General features: G+C 49.1%; 1 long non-coding RNA gene across 1 annotated transcript; it reads left to right on the top strand.

The window, feature by feature from the left end:
- Window positions 1–771: 771 nt before the first annotated feature.
- LOC141943199 (uncharacterized) lies at window positions 772–6,022 on the top strand. Its single transcript, XR_012628879.1, has 3 exons — window positions 772–1,876; window positions 4,195–4,321; window positions 5,500–6,022. It is a non-coding gene; the product is annotated as an uncharacterized LOC141943199 (long non-coding RNA).
- Window positions 6,023–6,444: the final 422 nt, after the last annotated feature.

Raw genomic sequence — 6,444 nt, 5'->3', positions numbered from 1 at the left:
GCTTCTCCTCCACCCTTGTGAGCACCACACCGCCATGCCTGGAGACAAGGGCCCTTCCCCTAAATCACTGATGGTGTTTTGAGGCCTCTGTGTCACTGTGGTGGCAGAGAGTACTGCCTGGCCTCATTGCTGGGGCCCTGGCTAAGCAAGCGGGAGGAGGTGGCCTGCAGTACTGCATGCATTTTGTTTTTCCTTGGGCATCTGCAAGATTTCCAGGCACAAGTAAGAGCTGCCCAAGTAACACATGGGCAGGATTCATAGGAATTAGGGGAAAATGTAGGAGCAAAGCCCACAGCAATTCCTTCTCTCTTTCTATCCCTCCCTTCAGGTTTTTTTCCCGCAGATCCCCAGCCTTCCTAAGGAAATGCTTGTTTTCACTGTGTTTGCCTTTTAGCTGTACGCTGAACTTTGTCAGAAGATGCGAGAAGGGTCAAATCAAACAATTAAATCATTATAAAGCATCACTGCCTCAGCAGTGGTCAGACCCCGACCCCCCCACCCAAGCTCACTGCAGCTCAGGGTTTTAAAACGATGATGTTGTAACGCTCTTACCCTTTGTCTTTGCAGGGCTGTAGAAGAATGTTTCAACTACCCCAGTAATTAAAAAAATGCCTGCTAGTTGTTTGCTCTTCAAGCGTTCCTGCTGGTTCCCAGTAGTTCATGCAGGAAACGCCACAGGAGCCCAGGGCAAGACTAGTCGAGAGAAGCAGAATAAATTAGGATCATTATTTCGACCCTGATTCATGCTGGGACATCCAGTTGTTTTACACGGGCACTGGATCTGGGGGCTTGCATTCAGACGTATCCAAAGAGCTGCATCGCAACTCTAAAGCTGCTGCTCCCTGCGGTGGGACCTGGGGGTTGGGATCGCCAAGGAGCATGGCCAGAGGAAGGAGCAGGCTCCCATGATGGGAGGCACTGGGGCTCGGGTGTTGCATGGGCATGCTGCTGGTAGCCCACGATGCTGACCTCATGGCCGCATCACCTACCTCGGTTCAGAGGAGGCTTCGGCCTTGCCTGTTTGGCCAGCGAGCCCCTAGCTTCATGCCTAGGCAAGGTGTGCCTTTTCCTTCCTTTGGCCACTTCCCAGGCTCAGTTCTTAAAATTTCTAGATGTTCTTTAAATGGTCTCCTTTTTTTTTCCCTCACAGCTCAAATATGCTCAAGCAGCTTGCTCCCTGCACAAAGGACTTTGCCTCCATCTGTGCCCTTGTGCTGCATAAAGCTAAGGACCTTCGTGGAAGGTCCCACACAGCTCATGCCACTTGAGGGCAGTGGTTGCATGCCCAGAACCTCGTTGCTTTCTGAGGATAAAAGACCTCATAAAACAACAAAGTCTCACCGTAGGTGCCATCGCTTAGATCTTTTTTTATTAAGTCAGATCCTCCCAAATTCAGAGATACAGTCTAATACAACAGGCATCACAGGATGCTTAACAAGCCTGAGGCATTAAAGGAGATATTTTAAAAAAATGTATACAAGATTGCAGACTTCCTGTTGGAGATCAAAATGAGCTGTGTTGTGGACTCTTTTTTTTTTTTTCTTTTTTTTTTTTTTTAAAAGACACCAAAGGAGTCAGTGCTTCATGCTTTCATAATGCAGCTTCATAAATTCACCTGACAAATATGAAATGGTTCACATACCCCTTTCAATGGTGGGGAGCTGAGGTCCAGTTTTCTGGTTTGCAGCTGGGACTGCCATCTCTTCTGTGTTTTTACACAGTTTACTTGAGTTCAGCCCAGTGGTTCCCCAAAGGCTGTACCTCAGCAGACGTGCCCGAAAGGAGTGGCGGTGACTTGATTTGTGCCAGATTTCACACTGTGTTGGCCCCCAGTGCAAGACATGACCTTGGCATCTGGTGTCCATATTTTGTTCAGGTAAGGTTTTCTCACTGGCTAATCAATTTGCTAATTTCTGTGTGATTTTGAGGCAATTTGCCCACCACAGCCCTCTCTAGATGGTGGATGCTGTGCTGCAATATCTATCAGAGGTTTGAAGAGGGAAGGCTTCTGCAAATCATGACTTGTCACAACTTGTTCCAGCTGTGGCTCTCCGCGCCACAGTTTTGGTCCTATCTATGTTTTTTCACTTGTGTCATCACCTGAGGATGCAGCCCACTTAAATGGGATGCTCTCCAATTAAAATCTAGGTTTGGTCTGCCCTGTCACGGGAACAGTTGTGTGTTTGGGGTGGTGGTTAGCTCTGCTTGTGTCTGAGCCCCCTGAGACAGGGTCAGAAACGAGAACAAATTGAACAGGCTTGTCTTGAGATGCCAACCCCTCACCACCTGGCGTGGAGCAGTCTGGCACAAGCTGCCATGTCCCATTGGCCAGGGCAGCTGTAGCCTGATGCCGTGGTGACGGCCACACTCCCCTCTCCTCACCTCCATGCCAGGTGCCATCGTGTTGCCATGCCAGCTCCGTGTTGGGGATGGCTACCCAGTGTGTCATAGGGAAGGGGCACATCTGGAGTGGGACAGGGTGAGGGGGGGCTGGAGAGGCTCCCCCAGGTCTGAACAGTCCTGCTGTCTCCCTGCAGCAAGGCTGAAAGCCCTGCCAAACCAGCTGCACACCCTGGAGGCCTCCCGCAGCCGCTGGGATGTGCTGGAGATGGACGGTGGTGCGATCCGTGGTTCACTGTCCAGCTGTGTCTGCTGCAGCATCCCAGTGTGGATGGGGGCCCCATCCTGGCACCCCATGGCAGGGTGGCTAGGACCTTGCACCCCTGCCTTCCTGGTGGCAGCCATGCCCTGTCCCCCACTGCCAGGCATTCGATGGCTCCCTGCCCCCACAGTGCTACTCTCTTAGAGGTCCTGAGCGCAGACAGGAGCCAAAGTTGTTTATATTTATTCAAATCCCATTTAGCATCCATCAGTCTTAAAAATCCCATGACTACCCTCTTATACAGTTTGGTTTGATAGGAAAATAATTAATTTTGCAATTAAGCTGTGCCCGGAACAAATGATGTAAGAGCACTCCCGTATGGGCTAAATTAGTGCCTGCTGAGACACAGCGCCAGAATCTGTCTGGTTTAGTGACACATTTTCAACAGCCAGAGGAGGGGATAGTGCACCCTTCTCTGATTTTACTGATGGCTTCATCTCAGAGAGGACTTGGCAGTGTCATCTGGAGCACAGTCTGGTCAGTCAGCAGTGAAAAACAAGCTTACTCCGATGCCTCTTCTCCATGTTAGGGAGGTTGTTTTAAATTTGAGCTTGCTGGTCAGGTGGGCACTGCTTATGCCTCAAGTGGTGTGGGGAGCTCTGGAGAAAGGAAAGCTGCTCCCAAGAGCGTGAGTGAGGCACTTCAGCCATTGAGACCATCATTTCAGTAGGCAGCCTCTTCCTCCTCACTTCTAGAGCAAGGCTTTCCACCAGCACCGTGAAGTGCCAAAGGGCCTTGGTGACAGGGAAGGGTTCTGCCCCGTCCTTTTGGTGGTGTTATTACCCTAGGTGGTTTTAAGTTACTCCAGACAGAGAGCTCCACTTCTGGAAAGGGTGATTTTACAATTAGCAAACATGGGTTGCCGTGGATTTCTGACCACTGCTTGGTTTTCTCTAAGGAGCCCATAGCAACCAGTGCAACATGGTGGTACATGGGAGAGACTCTGTTTTCCCTCGGTGGGGAGTGGTCTGCAGGTCTGGGGTAGAAACCCCTCTGCTAATGGGAGAGAGGTACTTGCATGTGTTGAGGGGAGCACTGGGGGCACCCCACATTCCCAGATGCAGAGGGTGGTTCTGGCTTTGCCACCCGTGCCCACAGAAGGGTGTCAGCAAGGTACTGGAGCAGGTTCACCTCAAGGGTGGATGTTTTTGGGGGGGAAACTCCACAGAAGGAAGTCTGTTCATGTCCATGATGCTTATTTCTCCCTGTGGGAGAAGAGATATTATTTATTGTCTATTGTAGTCACTTGTTAACTACGTAATTAGTGGGTCTAGTTAATCTTAACTGTTTCATTTCCTCAGGGACCAGATGTCAAAGACAGCTTCATAAAGAAATTGACAGCTTAAGTTTCCTTGAAACTTTGGTAAAATGCTGTTGTCAGGCCAGCAGGACCTTCCTTAAGCCTGTATCCAATCTGTATAGCCTTGACTATTGCTCCTAGCTTTACGGGAGAAATGAGCCTTGTCTGCAGTTCTTCTGATCTTTGCAGAAGAGTGATAACTATTTGGAAAATGCTGTTTTCTCTGGGTCAGGTGAGAAGCTTCTTTGGCACGAGCTTGGGAGAGCTGATCTGGGTGGCAGAAGGTTCCTTAGTCTCTTGTCCAGCTTCCACCTGTAGATGCCATGCACCTGTGAAGGGCAATTACACCTTGAGCTGAGGTGAGTGTGTTTCATTTGTATCAAAGCTTACATTTTAAATAATTTCATTGGGTAGATTGTGCTAAAGTTCTACCTCCATAGCTTTAAACTGCTCCATCAATGACATGAAGTATCTCTTGTTCCTACATGATGAATATGAAAATTTAATAAAGTGGATGGCTAGGAAAGTGGGAATTAAGAAATAAGGTGATCGGGAATAGTCAAGGATTTCTGAAAGAGACCAAGACCCTTATGCAAACCCTAGGGGTGAACCAGGAGGTCTATGAAAAGGCAGACTCACCTAGTCTTTCCCCTCCTGTTGCTCCCCAAGTTCCCATCTGAAGGGCAGCCAAATTGCCTTTTATAAGGGAGAGAAATTTTCATGTCAAGGAGAAGGTATGGAAACTACCACCAGGGTTTAATCTTAGAAATGAGTCCCCATGTGGCTGTGTGGGAGACTTCTAAAAAGCATGTAAGTGCCAGGCTACATAATGGGGATTAACTCCAAGCAAGGTGCTCCAGCGGGTGCAGAGCAGCAGTGCTGCAGAGCCACTCAACTTGGTGCCTGCATGTGAGGGCTCAGTGGGAGAGCTGGGGGTTTCCTCGCAGCACCAGAGGAGAGCATCCCACTCTCCTCAGTGCCTTGGCAGATGCTGGCGAGATGTCAGCCTAGGCTCTGGAGTCTGCCCCTGAGCTGCTGAAACAATGTTCCAGCCAGCAACCAAACAGCTTGAGCTACCTGGAAACTTTAATCCTCACCTGCAAATTAATTTGGGTAAATTATCTGTTGATATGCTGGCCCCCTTATCCTCTTGTCTCTCAACTCTGTGGTGATCCCCTCAGCCACTGTCCTTTCCAGCATGAGAAGGAAAAATCTCTCTTTTGGAAAACAAAAAGAAAACATAATTTAAGTAATGCAATCCAAAACAGAGCTATGTTTAAGTGCATATCTGATTTTGTAGAACTAAGCTGACACTTTGGAATTACAGGGCTATTAAGGAGGAAAACTGTGCTGTCGCTCTGGAGACCATGGCTTTGCCTGGTTCTTGTCTGCTCCTTCGGCATCCTTGCATCACTGACTGCAGTGTCTGGAAATGGCCTTGTCTTTCTTCTGTCTTCCTCTTGTGGTTACTCACAGACTTTGCAGAAAATCTGTAGATTGTACGTATTAGGAGATCAGACTTCTCTCTCTCCCATAGGTGTCTTAGGAGCTTTGAGAAGAGGACATGTTAGCCTGCTTAACAGTGAAGATCTATCTCCCTGAGAGGCAGAAATGGCTGCAGCAACCACACTGCACTTGTTCATGAGGCTCAGGACCAAGCAAGCCGTTGAGTGGGTGGCTGGGGTTGGTCTGAGTCTTGCTCCCTGCTTTATCACCATCTCCTGTGTAGGGAAAGGTCCTGAAGCTATCCAAGCTTAGTAAGAGATGAGCATAGCACATTTTAGCTACAGAAGGGTTTTCTTTTAAGCCTGATTCAATTCTCAGCAGTCACAGAAAGGCCAGTGTGAAAGCCTGGCTCTCACAGCACACCGGGGCACCCTGAGTGTGCCATCCTGAGGAAGCACCCTGAGCGGGCACGGGGAACAGCAGCCCTTCACAGGCAGCACTGCAGCTGAGCTGGGGTGCCTGAAACCACGTTCCAAGGGATGTTTGAACCTGTCTGTCCCTGGGTCAGCCCTGGATGATTGGCCCAGCTCTTGCATGATCTGTAATCAATCAGTGAGGTAATCCTAAATAAATATCTGGGTGTACAGCAGTGCTTGGATATGGTCACTTCTTTGGTTACAGCGCAAGCTCTGTGAGTGCTCAGTGACGTGGTTATGCCACTGCTTTTTAGTTTGGATTTGGGGGGAGTTTTGATCTTTTTTTTACCCCCACTTGTTTTGTTTCCTTTTTCTTCAACTTGCACCTGTTGTGATGGGACCCTGCTTCAGCCTGAAGAGGGTTATGGTGCTTATTTGCAGGAGAAGACAGCTGAACTTATTTCCTTGCTTACCCCTGCGGTAGGACACAGGTAAGCAAATTTCTGCCTCTCTCCCACCTCTGCAGGCAGGGGCATTTTACTTCTTGGTGGTGTGGTGAGGATGAAGACCCTGGAGGATGGGTGACATGGTACTGGGCTCCACCTTACCTTGATGCAACG

The sequence above is a fragment of the Strix uralensis genome, chromosome 4 (assembly GCF_047716275.1).
Source record: "Strix uralensis isolate ZFMK-TIS-50842 chromosome 4, bStrUra1, whole genome shotgun sequence".
Lineage (NCBI taxonomy): Eukaryota > Metazoa > Chordata > Aves > Strigiformes > Strigidae > Strix > Strix uralensis.
This window is presented reverse-complemented; position numbering and strand designations above follow the sequence as displayed.